Consider the following 19,269-nt stretch of genomic DNA (forward strand, 5'->3'; position numbering starts at 1 on the left):
AGGTCAGGAGTTCAAGACCAGTCTGGCCAACATGGTGAAACCCCAGCTCTACTAAAAATACAAAGATTAACCACGTGTGGAGGCACGCACCTGTAATCCCAGCTACTATGGTGGCTGAGACAGGAGAATTAATTCAACTCGGGAGGCAGAGGTTGCAGTGAGCCGAGAGGGACATTCCATCTCAAAAAAAAAAAAAAAAAACAGATTTCAATCCTCTTCCCTTGTGCCTAAGCACAACAACAAACAGTAAAATTCAGAATGGAACAGAAACAAGCCGAGGATTTTCAGTAATAGAATTGCTTTAAAATACATATCTAGACATCAGGGAGAAAAGAAGATCAAGGGAATAAATCAAGGGAAAAAAGCAAGTTCCCTCCTCTCCTCTTTAAATGAGACCAATTATTTCATTCAATCAACATATCACCCATTTAGCCAAATGGTCTTCAATGTCACTGCATATCTTTTAGTAACATGTGCTATATTTTCTCAATATTTAAAATATTACATATTAAAATTATTAGTATATAATTACCATGTAAAGAAAAATAGGAAAAAAATAAAGTTTAATCCGATTATCTTTCTGTCATCAAATACTGAAAGATATGCTCCAGTTTTGAGTGAAGGTACAAGTGGGGGAATATAATGAAAACAAAAAACTGCCAACTACTCCCAGAGTGTATCATTTAGTTTAATGGTTCCTAGTACACTGATAATATTCAACTGCTTCCTAAAGTTCTTCATTTATTCCCAGGAAACAATAAAGCAGACTTTCATACTGCACATGCCATTTTATATGAATCTTGCTTACTTCATTCAGGATAGATAAAAGCCACATTGTATGAAAAAAAATACCCTAACAAATGGGAAATATCTAAACTTTCAATTGCTATAGATGACTCAGTGAGTGGGCAGTTGCAGAAACTCATAGCTGAGGCTAGAAAAAGCTAATGTTTTCATGAAGATCACTTTGAAATGCAGTTCTGCGTATACATTATTTGCTCCTGCATTATGATTTTGTTATACTTCCACTCTAAGCAATGATGAAATGTTGCATCCCATTGCAGAAGAAAAAGATGGAGTTTTTCTCATCATTATAGAAATAAGAAATCCTTTCAAAATTGGAGCCTTTTCTGGTTACTAGAACCATATTCCAGTATTTAAAATATTGCTACTTTGCCTCTATCATCTTGGCCTCCAATGACATTGTATTTGTCTCTCAAATACTGCTGATTGGGTATGGTGAAAGCAGTCATCTCTCTCCCAATACCAACAAGATTTTAAATTGTTTACTCTGAAGAAAAGCAGAGACATTTATTTTAAGTATGAAATATCTTTTAAAATAAGATAATAACATATTTTTAGAAATATATTTATCTACAGACAAGATTCAATGAATAAAATATTACAGGTAAGTAAAAATACAACCACAATAGGCAATCTTACTTTTTGATTGTACAGGCAAATAATTATTAAAGAGTTCTCATATTCCAGTAAAGAATTTAAATAATAAGAAATAGTACAAATCAAGTACAGTAATAACAGTTTCCACTGGTAGCACATTTATTTTGAAAGTTCTTCCATATATATTCAGCCTCTGAGTCCAATATTTATTGGATGTTCACATATCGAACCCTATACTAAGTCCTGGGGACATGAAGATGAATAAAACACATCCCTTTAGTTTCCATTCATCTCATTCGACGATCAAAATCATATTAAGAAAAAAGGGCAGGATTATCTCCATCTTACAGAACAAAATAAAGCCTAAGATGTTAAGGAATATTTTTCACATGACCACAAACTCAATTAAAAACAAAGCTTATTCAATTCTATTCTATTACATTCAGTTTATATCACTAACCTTTATGACCATGCCACATATTTATTACAATGCCACAAATTCATTTCAGAAACAGAATGACATTTTTTTTCATTTCCAGTTTTTAGGTTCAGAGGTACATGTACAAGTTGGTTACACGGGTAAACTGCATGTCACAGGGGTTTGGTGTACAGATTATTTTATCACCCAGGTAATGAGCATAGTACCTGGTAGTTAAAAACAGAACTTTAGAATATAGGATCAATTTTACTGACCATTCTAAGATATATCCAGTAGGCCTTTAGACAACTACAAATTTAACACTTGCGTGACATGAAGATCCATAAATACAGAAATATCTAATTTTACTGAGGCAAAGGTTTAACATCTTATGAGACAGCAAAGTGAGTGTTCAGGATCCATGGTGTAACTTGGCTTTGCTGTTTTCTTCTCATATAACTCTCCAGAATACCTGCAAAATGATATTTTACTGCATCTTCTGGGGGGAAATTCTATGTTCTAGGACTGTGCTAATACTAGCCACCTGTGGCTACTAAGCATCTGAAATGCAGCTAGTCTGAAGTGAAATGTGCTTTAAGTGGAAAATATACATTGGATTTGGAGGACAGAAAAAATAGAATGTAAAATATCTCAGAAATTCATTATATTGACGGCATGTTGCAATATACTATTTATACTAGAATAAAATATATCATTAAAATTAATTTCACCTGCTTCTTTGTACTTTTTAAATTGTGGCTACTAGAAAATTTGAAACTACATATGTGGTTTGCACTATTTCTGTTGGACAGCACTGCTGTAAGATATACCCAAATATTTGAGACATATTCTTTGAGACTATAGAGAATCTGCTCTACTAATATATTCTGTATGATTGCCAGTTCTCAATACACTGGAGAATGATCACAGGAGGAGGTAGGATTTATTAATGATAAAGTCTATGATACATTATCAGAAAAAAAGAGCAAGTTATCAGATTATTAAAGGTACGTACACTGCTTCAGTATGTATTCAACTTATCGAGTGTGCTTAGCAACATGAAAAAAAGAAAAATGCCAATTCCTGCAATGAACATAAACCTGCTCTCTCCTCAGTCAGTCTCAGCTCCTGTATGCCTTTCACAGTGTGACCACTTTACTGCATTTATTATAACTGATAAACTATATCCCTATTATAAGTAGTATGAGGTCAATTCGATTTTTTTTTTTTTTTGAGACGGAGTCTTACTCTGTCACCAGGCTGGAGTGCAGTGGCGCAATCTCGGCTCACTGCAACCTCTGCCTCCCAGGTTCAAGCAATTCTCCTGCCTCAGCCCCCTGGGTAGCTGGGACTACAGGTGCATGCCACCACTCCCAGCCAAGTTTTTGTATTTTAGTAGAGACAGGGTTTCACCATGTTGGCCAGGATGGTCTCAATCTCCTGACCTCGTGATCTGCCCCCCTCAACCTCCCAAAGTGCTGGGATTACAGGCGTGAGCCACCGCGCCCGGCCGAGGTCAATTAGATATTTTCACATGCATATATACACAAAAAGACTGAGGAGAAGGGCACTACGTTATTAGCACTAGTTATCTCTGGATGGTAGCATGACAGATTTTCTCCTTTTTACCTATTTTACGTTTTCCAACTTTTCAACAATAAAAATGAACTATATTCCTATCATAAAAGCTATTAATTTTTAAAAGATGTGTGGTATAATATGTAACATTCAACTCCACGTGAGATCTTCAGCCAAAAAGGACAGAGAAAATTAGAGGGAAAGCGTTGCATATAGCAGGAGTCAGTCTCCTAGTAAGACAGCAAGCCCATAAAAATCCAGATGATGCAGGCCCATAGAAGATAAGAGAAGATCAGCATTCACGCCTTAATAAAGTCCTGCCATTGCCTTTTACAAAAGAATACAAAACATATCCTTTCCTAGATGACAAGATTTTTTTGCTAGACATTTGGAATACAAAACTGACAACTACAAGTTGCATTTATAAGATTCAAATTTTATTTATATATATTTAACTTTAAAATATGTGAAATAGGCCGGGCGCGGTGGCTCAAGCCTGTAATCCCAGCACTTTGGGAGGCCGAGATGGGCGGATCACGAGCTCAGGAGATCGAGACCATCCTGGCTAACACGGTGAAACCCCGTCTCTACTAAGAAATACAAAAAAATAGCCGGGCGAGGTGGCGGGCGCCTGTAGTCCCAGCTACTCGGGAGGCTGAGGCCGGAGAATGGCGTGAACCCGGGAGGCGGAGCTTGCAGTGAGCTGAGATCCGGCCACTGCACTCCAGCCTGGGCTACAGAGCGAGACTCCGTCTCAAAAAAAAATAAAATAAAATAAAATAAAATATGTGAAATAAAATCTAAGTCAATAATTAAGGAATTCAGAAGTCTAACTCCCTACATTAGAAACCATTGTATCTATAAATTATTTCTATGCTGCTGATGGTGTGATTTACATATTCACTGATAATATCATTTCACAAGCTGCATTTGTATGGGCAGAGGTATATAAGAACCACTTAAATTTGCTGTTATACTGTATAGAATAAAATAGGTTTTTCATTTTTCTCATCACTCTTAGATTATAATACCTTCCTCACTGAATCTGGAAACGAACAAGCTCTTTTAACTTCAGAACCAATAGCTGAATTAAGACCCAGCAGTTTACTTGAAGTATTTAGTTTTGAGGTTTAGCAGTATGGATGCAGCCAGATTCCAAAAGGCAAATAATGAAAAACAGCCTAGCCTAGCCAGAGCAACCAGGTAAGAGAAAGAAATAAAGCGCATCCAAATTGGTAAAGTGGAAGTGAAACTGTCACTGTTCACTGATGATATAATCGTATACCTGGAAAACCCTAAAGACTCATCCAAAAAGCTCTTAGATCTGATAAATGAATTCAGTAACGTTTCAGGATACAAAATCAATGTACACAAATCACTAGTACTACTATACACCAACAGCGGCCAAGCTGAGAATCAAATCAAGAACTCAACCCCTTTTATAATAGCTGCAAAAAATAAAATAAAATACTTAGGAATATACCTAACCAAGGAGGTGAAAGTCCTCTACAAGGAAAACTATGAAACACTGCTGAAAGAAACCATAGATGACACAAACAAATGGAAACACATCCCATGCTTGCGGATGGGCAGAATCAATATTGTGAAAATGACCATAGTGCCAAATGCAATCAACAAATTAAATGCAATTCTCATCAAAATACCACCATCATTCTTCATAGAACTAGAAAAAATGATCCTAAAATTCATATGGAACCAAAAAAGAGCTCAGATAGCCAAAGCAAGACTAAGCAAAAAGAACAAATCTGGAGGTGTCATATTACCTGACTTCAAACTATCCTATAGGGCTACAGTCATCAAAACAGCCTGGTACTGGTGTAAAAACAGGCACACAGACCAATTTAAACAGAATAGAGAATCGAGAAATAAAGCCAAATACTATAGCCAACTGATCTTCGACAAGGCAAACAAAAACACAAAGTGGAAAGAGGACACCCTATTCAACAAATGATGCTGGGATAATTAGCTAGCCACATGTAGAAGAATGAAACTGGATCCTCATTTCACCTTACACAAAAATCAACTCCAGATGAATCAAAGATGTACATCTAAGACCTGAAACGATAAAAATTCTAAAAGATAACATCGGAAAAACGCTTCTAGATACTGACTTAGGCAAAGACTTCATGTCCAAGAACCCAAAAGCAAATGCAACAAAAACAAAGATAAACAGGTGGAACTTAAATAAACTAAAAAGTTTCTGCACAGCAAAATAAATAACCAGCAGAATAAACAGACAACCCACAGAGTGGGAGAAAATCTTCACAAACTATGCATCCGACAAAAGACTAATATCCAGAATCTACATGGAACTGAAACAAATCAGCAAGAAAAAAAAACAAACAATCCCATCAAAAGTGGGCTAAGGACATGAATAGACAATTTTCAAAAGAAGATATACAAATGGCCACCAAACATATGAAAAAATGCTCAACATCAAAATCAGGGAAATGCAAATCAAAACCACAAAGGAATACCACCTTACTCCTCCAAGAATGGCCATAATCAAAAAATCAAAAAATATTAGATGTTGGCACAGATGTGGTGAAAGGGAACACTTTTACACTGCTGGTGGGAATGAAAATTAGTACAACCGGCCAGGCGCGGTGGCTCACGCCTGTAATCCCAGCACTTTGGGAGGCCGAGGCGGGCGGATCACGAGGTCGGGAGATCGAGACCATCCTGGTTAACACGGTGAAACCCCGTCTCTACTAAAAATACAAAAAATTAGCCGGGCGAGGTGGCGGGCGCCTGTAGTCCCAGCTACTCGGAGGCTGAGGCAGGAGAATGGCTTGAACCCGGGAGGCAGAGCTTGCAGTGAGCCGAGATCGCGCCACTGCACTCCAGCCTGGGCAACAAAGCCAGACTCCGTCTCAAAAAAAAAAAAAAAAAAAAAAAAAAAAAAAAAAAGAAAATTAGTACAACCACTATGGAAAACAGTATGGAGATTCCTTAAAGAACTAAAAGTAGATTTACCATTCGATCCAGCAATCCCACTCCTGAGTATCTACCCAGAGGAGAAGTTATCATATGAAAAAGACACTTGCATGTCCATGTTTATAGCAGCACAATTCACAATTGCAAAAAAAATATGGAACCAGCCCAAATGCCCATCAATCAAGTAGATAAAGAAAGTGTGAAATATATATATACACTAAAAATATATACATACACTAAAAATATATCTATACACACTAAAAATACACACACACACACACACCCCCTGGAATATTACTCAGCCATAAAAAAGAACAAAATAATGGCATTTGCAGCAACCTGGATGGAATTGGAGACCATTATTCTAAATGAAGTAACTCAGGAACGGAAAACCTGAGAACTTACAAGTTTTCACTTCTAAGTGGGAGCTAAGTTATGAGGATGCATAGGCATAAGAATGATAAAATGGACTTTGGGGATACAGGGGGAAGGGTTGGAGGGGGTAAGGGGTACACATTGGGTACAGCATACACTGCTCGGTGATGCGTGCACCGAAATCTCAGAAATCACTACTGAAGAACTTATCTGTGTAACCAACAACTACCTGTCCCCTGAAAACCTACTGAAATAAAAATAAATAATTATTTTTTAAAAACACAGTCTAGGAATACTGCTGCAGAAACAGTTTTTCAAAATGAAGGAGAGAACTGGCATTAGGAAGATACTCTCTCCTGTTTCTCCAATGCCTTAACTCTTCTTTCACACAAACCTCCACAATTAAAAAACTACTTCATACCCATATAAAATCTACAAATATTGTAGCATGCCTAGAAAGAAGGCAGTTTTTCAGCATTTGAAATATTCAACTAATTATTCCAAAATATTTAAGAGTTGAAGCAGGATGTAGTGGCTCATGCTTGCAATCACAGCACTTTGGGAGGCTGAGGCGGGAGGATTACCTGAGCCCAGGAGTTTGCGATCATCCTGGGCAACACAGGGAAACTGTCTCCAAAAAATAATTTTAAAAATTAGCCGGATATGGTGGCATGCACCTGTGGTCCCAGTTACTCAGGAGGCTTAGGTGGGAGGATCGTTTGAGCCCGGGAGGTCAAGTCTTCAGTGAGCCACGATCATGCCACTGCACTCCAGCCTAAGTAATGGAGTGAGACCCCATCTCAAAAACAAACACAAAAATATTTAAGAGCGGTACCATGGCATCTTCCCTTGCAATAACAAAACTGAATCTACTTTGAAAATTAAGGGGGAACCCTAACTTTAAACAATAAAAGTGCTCTTGTCAATGTGGGTGAAAGTATAAATATACTGGAAAATTAAAATCTTTACTTTTTTTATTTTTATTTATTTTTATTTTTTTGAGATGGAGTCTCGCTCTGTCGCCCAGGCTGGAGTGCAGTGGCGCGATCTCAGCTCACTGCAAGCTCCACCTCCCGGGTTTACGCCATTCTCCTGCCTCAGCCTCCCTAAAATCTTTATTTTTAAATAATGTAATATTTCTATCATCTTTTACATTATTTAGCACACACATGATACTATGCTTCAAGCATTATTTTAAGTACTTTTCAAATATGAGCTCATTAAAAACCCTCTGAGGTTGATGCTATCACTTCCCCCATTTTACAGATAAGAAAACAAAGGCACCAAGAAAGTGATTTTCCCAAGGCCACACAGCTAGTAAGTGGTAAAAATGAGATTCAACTCCAGGCAGTCTGGGTCCCAAATCCATGCTCTTAACTACAATGTTGCTTACTCTCAGAAAGTAATATGCTCATTAAAGCCCAGTGTTTGACTCATAGTTGAGTATTTAATAAAAATCTGCTCAACAGGGCCGGGCGCAGTGACTCACGCCTGTAATCTCAGCACTTTGGGAGGCCGAGGCAGGTGAATCAGAAGGTCAGGAGATCGAGACCATCCTGGCTAACATGGTGAAACGCCATCTCTACTAAAAATACAAAAAATTAGCTGGGCATGGTGGCGGGCGCCTGTAGTCTCAGCTACTCGGGAGGCTGAGGCAGGAGAATGGCGTGAACTCGGGAGGCGGAGCTTGCAGTGAGCTGAGATCGTGCTGCTGCACTCCAGCCTGGGTGACAGAGCGAGACTCAAAAAAAAAAAAAAAAAAAAAAAAAATCTGCTCAACAAATAAAAGAAAAAGTGGAGATGGCGAAAAGCAGAAAACCCATTATTCACTGTCTCAACATATCATTATGAGTATACTGGTATACTTTCTGTCAGTGTTTTTTCTTGTTCACAGAGGGATTTGTTTTTCTTTAACACTCAGCATATGCAATTTTGAGAAAATAAAAAACCCTAAGATACTAGCCTCTTAGCATTTTTAGAATAACAGTTAAAAACTGAACACTTGTATATATGCATGACATATATTCTAATTTCATCTCACAACCCCATAAAGTAAGTACAAGTATTATCCTTAATTTACAAATGAGGAAACTGAAGCACGGTTAAGAAACTAACACAAAGTCGCATGGCCAGGAAGTGGCTGAGTTGGTAAATTCAAATCCAGGTAGTGTGACTTCTGAACTAGAATTCTTGACTATTCTTGGAGGGCAGGTTTATCAGTTACTTGAAAGACAGTAATCATGGTTTGTGTTTTTTTGTTTGTTTCTTTCTTTCTTTCTCCATGTTGATCAGGCTGATCTCAAACTCTCGACCTCAGGTGATCTGCCCGCCTTGGCCTCCCAAAGTGCTGGGATTACAGGTGTGAGCCACCACACCCATCTGTGATCATGTTTTCACAGAGTGGTATGATTTGTTTGGCTTGGCCTAAAATGAGGATGTTACCTTACAGATTTATTTTGTTTTGCACTAACTCTGACTTAAACAATGAAAATTTTTAATATCTTAAGCTTTCTTTAACAAGCTAAACAAATCTTCATGTCTTAAATTTTATAAGGGTCAAGTACCTTCTTGAAATCTTTCATTCAACAAACATTTGAATATCCACTACTTGTTAGGAACTGTGCTAGGAAGATACAGTCTTTGCACTCAATGCATAGGCTCTTTCCACTCAGCATATAAATATGCTCAGATTTCTCACAACTAATAAATACAACACACTGGTCCTTAAACATGGATAATAGCTTTGTCAACCACTCGGAGGTAGGAATAAGAATGGAATTCTGCAATTATCTGCCCCCTATCCTACAAAGTAGGTACACCTGTTATTTTTCTTGTAGTTCCTAAAGAGTGACTGACACTTAAATAATTACTAGATAGGTGCTATTTGCCTGCCTCATGCCATACTACCACCTCTTATCAGCTGGCAATGAAAGTCTACCTATTTTTAATGCAAAGTGGTTGAAATTAAAATGTTTTACTAAAACATTGGCTTACCAGGCTACATGTTTTAACTATTTTTAAAATTCTAAAATTGTTATTTTGGGTTCTACTTTAATAACCAGATGACAAATGTGAATGTCTAAGACCACATGTGAAAGAAATAGTTAAAAAAAAAAAAAAAAGGGCATATTCACAGAAGATGGTAAGGCCAATCCTGCTTGATTTACAACCCTGCTTGTAAATGGAAACATTTGATTGTATGCAGTCCCAAGTCAAATCCTATTGATTGTGAAAAGGTAGCAGACAGCCAAAAGTTAAACAGTCGAGGGCAGCAGAAACACTCCTTGCCAGTTCACTGAGTGGCTTAATTGACAGCCAATGACTACAGGCACAATTACCAACTCAAGACCTAATAATGGAAAGGAAGCAAGGACAGAAACAACCTCCAAAACCAAGGTTCACATATGGAGAAACTTCTACTGGTTGACAATTAGTAGTGTGTACATAAAGCCTTGACAAGTTTCTTGACTGACACATGCTTACATCAGCGTTTAAATATAGCTGGCGCATATTTGAGTTCATAGTTTCTTACGTCCACATTCTCTAACAAGCCTCACTAGTACTTCATACCTTTTTTTTTTTTTAATAGAGACAGTCTTGCGATGTCACCCAGGTTAGAGAGCAGTGGTGCGATCATAGCTTACTGCAGGCTTGAACTCCTGGACTCAAGTAAACCTCCTGCCTCAGTCACTTGAATAGCTAAAACAGGCATGGGCCAGCACACCCAGCTAATATTTTTTTACTTTTTGTAGAGATGTGGGATAGGGGTGGGTCTCACTATATTGCCCAGGCTGGTCTCAAATTCCTGGCCTCAAGTGATCCTCCTGCCTCATCCTCCAAAAGAGCTGGGATTACAGGCATGAGCCACCACACCCAGCCCCTAGTACTTTATATCTTTATCAGGTATGTGGCCTTCTACTGCTATTCTCAAGTCTGTAATTTGTCTTATAAATTTATGGAGGGAGTGATGTTAACCCCAAACACAACTTGGTATCTTGCAAATAATAGATACTAAAGTGTTTATTAATGATATGAAATCCACTCTATAACTACACCTCAGCCCTTATCAATATGCAGAACTGCTCCTCCTTATCTCTCTGACTGGAATGCCCCATGGGCCAGTCCTTAAATCTCTTCTCTTCTCTAGCTACCCTCACTCCTCAGGTGATCTAATCTACACTGACAAGTTCCAAATGTAACCTGGACCATTCTTCTCTGAACTCTAGATTCCCATGTTCAACTGCTGACTTAATATCTCTATTACTTAGCATGTCTATTAGACATCTCAAAAACTTAACCAGTTTAGAACAGAACTCCTAAACTCTCCCCAGAAACCTGCTCTGCACCATCCTTAAGTCTTCCTCATTTCCATTAATGACAACTCTATCTTCCAGTTGCTTAAATCAAAAACCTTGGAGTGATCCATTACTCTTTTCTTTTCCCATTCTACATCCAATCCATCAGCAAATCTATTTGTAACAAAACATAATCCAGTTAGAGTCACAATCAGTATATTTATATTTTTATACACAGAAATACAGATTCTAATATAATTGTACGTGGATACATGGATTAGTATACATACATGCATTTCCTAGTTCTTTCCACTGACAAAGTCTAGGAGCAATGACACTCCACAGCAATAAGCACATTTAGCATCCAGATCCTGGCTTCAAAATACCATCCTCCACTGAAAGGAACCAAGGTTCCTTAGAGAAATAATTGATTCTAGTGCTAGGGCCGGAAAAAAACCAAGATGAACCCGAAGCATGTGGTAATGTCAGAGAGTAAAGAAGTGTGCATGTACATACATATTAAAAAAATAGAAATATGCCAAAAGGACACAGAGGTAGACCTAAAAGAGATCCCAAGGCCCAAAACGGGAATAATTCGAGCAACAAAATAATGATAGCTTTTAATTCTAACACTAAGAATTAAATAAATATCTATGAATTTGAACTGAGATAAATGATTAGATAGAAGGGACAAACCTTCCTTATAGAAGAATTCCAGTTAATAAATGTAGAAAGAATGAGGAAAAAAAAAAAAAAGTAGCTTCAGAACCCATAGCAATAATTGCTGCAGGCAAGATCCACTAATGAATGCTGAAATTAGTGGGCAGAAACAGGATACTGGCAAAGCCTCAAAGTAGCTCTCTCAAAATATTTACCAATTACTGTGGTGGTTTTAATATATATCCACAAATTCTTTACTACTTCTCCCTCCAGGAAGTGGAGTTTGATTCCCATCCCTTTAAGTGTGGGCTAAACTTAGTAACCTGTTTCTAATGCACAGAGTATGGGAAACGAAAAATGGTAACTTTACAGTGGACAAACCTGGCAGAAACCACCTTAACAGAGTGATCACAAGTGATAAATTATTTGATATCATGTACCTCCCGTATGAAATAATAAGGGTACTTCACCTCTATGGTACTCTCCTCCAAAATCCATAACCCCAATCTAATCATGAGAAAACATCAAACCTAAACTGAAGAACATTCTACAAAATACCTGTGTCAAGGTTATAAAAGATAAGAAAAGACCAAGAAACCGCCACACATTGGAAGAGACAGGACAACTAAAGCAATGTAGTATCATGGTTTGGATAACAGAATGCAAAAATAATATTAGAAAAACTGGTAAAATATAAAAGAAGTTTGAAGCTTGGTTGAAGCATCGTACCAATACTAATTTGTTAGCTTGATAAATGTACCATGGTTATGTAGGATGTCAACATTAGAGGAACCCAGGTGAAGAGTACATAGCAGCAATTTTTCTGTTTGTTTTTTGAGACAGGGTCTTATTCCGTTGCCCAGACTGGGGTGCAGGGGTGCGATCATGGCTCACTACAGCCTCTACCATCCAGGCTCAAGTGATCCTCCGACTTCAGCTTCCTAAGTAGCTGGGCCCACAGGCACATGCTACCACGCCCGGCTACTTTATTATTGTTTTTAGAGATGAGGCCTCCCTATGTTGCCTAGGCTGGTCTTAAACTCCTGGGCTCAGACGATCTTCCCACTTCAGCCTCCCATAGTGCTGGGATTACAGGAATAAGCTACCACACCTGGCCTGCATTATCTTTCTTTCTTTCTTCTTCTCTTTGAGACAGGGTCTTGCTCTATCACCGAGGCTGGAGTGCAGTGGCACAATCACAGTTCACTGCAGATTCAACCTTCCAGGCTCAAGTGATCCTCCCACCTCAGCCTCCTGAGTAGGTGAGACTACAGGTGTGCACCACCATGCCCAGCTAATTTTTTGTATTTTTTTTTCTAAGAGACAGGATTTCACCACGTTGCCCAGGCTGATATTAATGTCCTGACCTCAACCCACCTTGGCCTCCCAAAGTGCTGGGATTACAGGTGTAAGCCACTATGCCAGGCCCAATTACTATATTTTCTATCTTATCCTCTGACTTGAAATGAACATGGTTTGGACAAGAAAGAATGAAACGAACATGGTTTGGACAAGAAAGAATGAAACGAACATGGTTCGGACAAGAAAGAAATGAACATGGTTTGGACAAGAAAGAATGGGCTTTGAATCCTGGTTCCATCACCTGACAGGGTGTGTCTGGATATGTTATTTAACCTTTCTAATCCTCAGTTTCTTCATCTGAAGGAGAAAAAAGGAAATAATATAAGGTAAATAACAACATTGTTGAGTTAGTGTTAGGATCAGAATTAGGTATTAAAGTGTCTAGCACATAGGAGGTACTCCATAAATAGAAGCTAGTATTATTTGCTCTTCATTTGCTCTTCAGCTTCACACTGACTTCTAGCATTTCATGCTCCTCATTTTCTCCCAACTGGATCACCTCCTTACAGGCTTCCAGCTCATGATCCAGAAGGACTCCATAGTTCTTCAGCAGAGTTGCAATACTCAATATCATTAATTCCCTCAACCAACTGTCCTTCAGATATCTCTACCAAACAGATATCTACAAAGCAGTGGAGAACAGCCTGGGCAGGATTTAAACCCGAGCTGTTCATCTTACAAACAAGGAGAGTAATAGTAACAATACGTATTAACTCATAAGGTTCTTGTGAGTATTAAATAGTTTCTTCAGATAGTCTGATCACTCATTGCTGGAAAAAAATCAACCATGCAAATTGGTGGTACTGCTACAAATACGAGGTCTACAATCTGAAATAAACAGGCCCTTAATGCTTAACTAACAATCCTTCTTCAGTTTCCTAGTCATGTGTCTGTCTGTCTACCTCTCTCTCCCTTACCTCCACCCCTATCCCCTCTAGCTATTCCTTGGAAGCTGTTTACAAAGAGTATGTATAAACTACAGACTGTCTTTTTTTTCCATTCCTTTCACAGGGATGGATTAATTTTACCTGGCTTTTGTGTGTGTGTGTGTGTTTTCTAAGAGATAGGGTCTCGTTATGTTGCCCAGGCTGGCCTTCAACTTCTGGGTTCAAGCGATCCTTCTGCCTCTGCCTACTGAGTAGGTGGGACTACAGGCACGTGCCGCAGCACTTGGCCTCACATATTGTTTAAAAACCCCTATTCTATCACGTTCCCTTCACTCTTAGCAGATGATTAAAAATTATACAAGACATGTCATCAACTCTTCCTTCCTGCCCTGTCAGTTACAAACTTATTTACACTGCCATCCATCTCCTTCCTTTCTGCTCACTGGAAAAGTGAGACTACCTTCTATTTAAGGCCAACTTCTCTACCTACGCCCTGGATCTCATTCCCTATTACCTTCAAATCCTTGCCTCCATCCACCAGCCAGTTTCCCACGCCCATCAAACACACACATATACACTCTTCTTCAGTTTCTCCTCTCCACTGGCTCTTTCCAAGCTCACATTAAGCATGTCCAAGATTCCATTTGTAAAAAAGGCAAACTTCTCTAAATCCCAAGCATCTCCCCCTACTTACAGACTCCGTCAGAGTCCTTTGTTGAAAACATTGTATCCCTCTCAATTAGCTACACTTACAGTTGTTATTCACTTTTCAACACCCACCCCCATGCATTACAATGTAGCTAAGTGCTCTAGCTGAAGTTACAAAAGACATCCTAATCATCAAGTCTCAGAGACTTTATTCAGTCTTAATCTTACTTTTCCTTTTGGAGGCAGGATACAGTGTTGACCACTCCTAGTCCTTGAAATAATATTCTCCCTCAGCTTTCATGACAAATCTCTATGTCCTTTTTTCATCTTTGGTCTGTCTGGCACAGACGGTTGGCTTCTCTTCCGCTGCTTGCCCAATCTACTCAGCAGATCACAACAGAAATGTAGGAATCATCCAAAATCTTCAGTCTTGCTCAATTCTATAATCTAAATATATTTTTCCTGTCCCATTAATAATACTTCCTAAATCTCTCATAGAACCATTCCCTCTTCTACACTCTTCATCATTTCTCGCCAGGAATAGCTTCCTAACTGGTCCTTGCTTCCAGTTTTGTTTCTAATTCAATATTCACTTTACTGTCAAAATGACGAGTCTAAAATACAAATCTGATTCTACCACAGCATAGCTTAATTTTTTCCCCACTAAATCCCCACAAACTTCAGAATTAAGTTAAAGTTCCTTAACTTGGTTCACAAGACAATCATTGATTTGGCTTATTACTTCATCCACACCTGTTCTAAAGCTGTGTTATTGCTGTCCACTCACCTGCAGTCATTGAGTATGTGACTGTAGTTGTCCAAATTGAGATGTGCTATAAGTGTAAATTACATACTAGATTCTGAAGACAGTAGAAAATTATGCACGGGATTCTGAAGACAGTATGAAAATGGAAAAGTCATATTTCAATATTACTTTTTATACTGAATGCATGTTGAAATGATATTTTGGATATACTGAGTTTATATTATTAAAATTAATTTCACTTTTTACTTTTCAAAATGTGGTTACTAAAAAATTTTAAGTTGTATATGTGACTTATATTTGTGGCTTGTATTAAATTTCTATAGGACAGCACTGGTATAAGATGTACTTTCCCTCTTTCTGGACCTAGTTAACTTTTACCTATTATTGAAGATTAGCCCAGGTAACACTCTAAGATGCATTCTAGACACCCTCCCCCCACCCCCCCAAGTCTGAGTCAGCTACCCTTCCTCTGTGCTTCCATCCATAGGAATGTGTGCACAGCCCTGTCATACTATAATTATTGGTTATCACCTATCTTTTCCTCCTCAACTGTAACCTCCTTGCAAAAAGGAATATCATATTCTATAATACTCAGGTACTACCTACCACCATGCCTGGCACTTAAAAGGTACTCAAACATTTGTCAAACAAATGTAAACTATCTATTCCTGGCCTAAAGATTACTAGAATTTACAATTCACGAAGGAAAACAAATCAGCCTTGAGGGAACCTAGACTGTACCAGGAGTTTCAGTAATGAAAGGACTGGAAAGGAAAGTGGGGTGGGGGGTGCGGGGGGTGGGGAAGATTGTAGGAATCACAGTAAAGAGATGAGCAAATGACAGAACAATGCTCATCATACACATCTGCCTCTTACAGTGAAAACAGCGATTTGCAACACTGATATGGAGCCTTGTACCCACACTTGGCATGCCAGGGGCCACAGTTTGGTTCCTAAATTACTTAAACAACCCATCCAACAAAAGGGTATGATTTGGCAGGTATCAACACAAATGGCTAGGGCCCAGCACCTGTTCCACTTAAACAGCACATCAGTACAGTTAAAAAGAACAACAAATCTCTCTCATGAAGCAAATGCTAATCTCATGATGCTTCACCACGGAACAATTTAGAAGAGTTATTACATGAAATGTGCCAAAGCATGAATTTATTGCTGATGCTTATTTGGCAAATATGGTTGGCACTTTTAGATGTTGAAAAACATGTATGCAAATAAGCAAATAAAAGTTTTTAAGCTCTCAAGCTTAAATATTTACATTACCATAAATGTACAAAGATAAATGTTTATATGAGTACATGTATAATGCATTCCAGGAACACATTTTTTAACGTGATTGTCGGGAAACAGTTATGAAGTGGCATTATTTCTTAATGGGCCTTCAGGGTAGACTCTTAAAAATGAATTTTGAACGTTAACAGGCTACAAACATTATTGTGAAAGTTTCTGTGTACTATCAACTGGATAAAACGAATAGTTGAGGTATCATAATAGTTCAAAGTGATCTTATATTTTTCTTTCACCAAAACACTTCTCTTCCAACCCTAGAATACAGCCACACATAAATTTTAGCCCCTAAGTTGGGGCGGGAGTAGGGGGTAGTGAGGGAAGAGAAGGAACACACATTAAAAAGCCTTAAAGAAAATAATTTGACATTTTCCCCACATAATACAGTCATGTTAGAGAATCCAAAACAAAGACATAATAAAATATTCCCCCTTTCCTCCCTGACAGCAATGAAAAGGGGATGTTTGTTTTTTCACATAGTTTGTGAGTTGGTCATATCCAAAATTCACTAGCAGTGCTATGAATTCTACTTCCATTGTTCATCTCTGGGCTGAGGCTACAACCCTCAACTTTGAAGCCAAGAAAATGTACCATATCTGCCATTATAGTTTACTAAACAAGTCACCAAAGAGAAGTCCCAGGCAAGTCAGAAAGTAATTAGGGTAGCCAGTGAATTGAGCTATCTAGAAATGCTCTGAGATTACAGGAGAAGCCATCATGAAGTGAGTATTCAAGATTGCTCATGGAAAGTTTTACCCCTGTGGATAATTCACGTTTTTCACTTCCATACTGCAGAGAGCAGTATGGGTTCTCTGACTACACACATCACTACATCACTTCATTTATCGGGAAAAGACGACGCTGTGGCTGAACAAAAATCAGTAGGTAGGCCCCAAAACAGAATCCTCAAGGCAATCCCAGTTCAGGTGAAAAGCTGTTCTCGTACATCATCCAATGACCTAAAAATAGTCTTTTATGTAAGTCTCTAAGTATTTAATTCAACGTATGATCTTACCACACTCAATAGAGGCAGAAAAAAAAAAATGAATTAGGTTTTCTATAGCAAGGCCAATAAAGATGAAATCATAGTTTTCCTCTAGCTCATCACTACCCCCTCAACGCCAGCCTTCCAATAACTCCATTCCACAGCTCTCAAATTCCTGAACTTGGATCTTTAAAAAACAACGAATTGCAAAAAGTAACATTTAACAGGCCAGAGGCAGGCGGGGTAGGAGGGTCGCTCCCGGTGCTCTCAGCAATCTTGAACGCAGCCAAAGGAGGAAAAAATGAAATCAAGCTCCCAGACCGATGGTGCATACGACGAGGGGGAAGGGGACAGACGCGGTTCAGACGGCAAGTCCCCATCGAGGGAGGAAAGAAAAGTTGCAAGAACGGATGAGTCAAAGGGCAGAGAAGAAAAAAACTGAGCAGCCGAACCACTCACAACCCCCAAACGACCCCGCCAGCCCACACGTTCGCAAGCTCCCCAGCCGCGGCGCGAAGGGAGCAGGCAGGGAGCCACCCGGCGCTGCCGGCGAGGCTGCACCGATGCTCCCGGGTGTGGGAGCGGACTGACCGTGTGGACCCGGCAGGAGCCAGAGAAGTCCTTTCTACCCTGGCCTCCCTGCGTCCAGCTCCTCCAGGCTTCGCTTTCCCCCGCAGCCTCCCTGCCGCGCCGGGGGGCGTCCCTCGCGGCGGGTCCCAACTTTCCTTCCTCTGGGGGGCGCCGCGCTCCCGGGGCCGCCGCCGAGGGAGGGGGCAGGGGAGGCGGGGGGCGCGCGGCACCAGCGGGGCGCGGGGGTGGCCGGAGAGCGAGAGCCCGCGCCGGGCTGGACGCACTGGCCGCCAGAGCCCCGGCAGCGGCGCCACCCAGAACCCGCGCCGCCCCGCCCGGATTCCCCCGGGTCAGCGCCCTCAACCCGCGGCAACCCTGGTCCCACAGCCGGCGCGTGAGTAAAAGGCAACCGAGGGGACACAGACAGCCTGGCCGCTGTTACCTGAGGGGCGCACTCGACGCCGCGGCGACCACCATCGCCGTCCGTCCCGTCCCTTTCCTGGTGACCACGGCCGCCGCCGCCGAGCAACTGACACTAAGAACAACTAACTAACTACTCGCCGCGGCCGAGTCCACCGCGCGCTCCCGGCCGCTCGTCGCCCGCCCAGCCCACCAGCCTGCCCGCCTCCTCTCGGCCCCGCGCGCCGCCCCTCCGCGCGCGCCCTCGCCCGCTCGCCGCGCTCCTGGAGCCGTGAGCACGCGCGCGCGCGCGCACAAGCTCCAGTTGTCTCCCAGGTCTCCCTCAGCCTAGCGGGAGGAGTCGCCGCCAGGCCCCTCCTCTCTGCGTTCCAAGCTCCAGAGGACGAGACCTAAAGGGCGCCTGATTGGCTGTGGAGGGCGGGGCCAAGACAAGGGGCGGGGCTGCCGAGACCTTGGGCCCGCGAGAGCGAAAATTTGGGTTCGATTAAGCCGCATAGGAAAAGATCAGGGAAGTCTGGGCCCATCTGGGCGTCGGAGCCCGCTAGGTCAGCCGTCATCGAATACAGAATATGTTTTCGAGGACGCTAATATATAGTCATGACCAATTTCAGTTCCTCTACTTTCTGCGGGCCGTGGCAATA

At 40.5% G+C, this 19,269-nt stretch overlaps 1 protein-coding gene across 16 annotated transcripts in view; it reads right to left on the reverse strand.

Moving 5' to 3' along the window:
- Positions 1 to 19,269, reverse strand: part of PEAK1 (pseudopodium enriched atypical kinase 1) — a 303,571-nt gene that overhangs the window by 284,169 nt on the left and 133 nt on the right. For 13 of the 16 annotated variants that reach the window (XM_050799946.1, XM_050799923.1, XM_050799943.1 and 10 more), the window contains exon 1: positions 18,651 to 18,820. The exons of 1 other annotated variant lie outside the window; for it this stretch is intronic. The gene's annotated coding sequence lies outside the window, so the exon portion shown is untranslated. Of the gene's footprint in view, positions 1 to 90; positions 3,919 to 18,229; positions 18,383 to 18,650; positions 18,821 to 19,269 lie in introns of those variants that run through there. 2 more of the 16 variants (XM_050799935.1, XM_050799931.1) reach the window with 2 other exon arrangements.

The sequence above is a fragment of the Macaca thibetana genome, chromosome 7, assembly GCF_024542745.1.
Source record: "Macaca thibetana thibetana isolate TM-01 chromosome 7, ASM2454274v1, whole genome shotgun sequence".
Taxonomy (NCBI): domain Eukaryota; kingdom Metazoa; phylum Chordata; class Mammalia; order Primates; family Cercopithecidae; genus Macaca; species Macaca thibetana.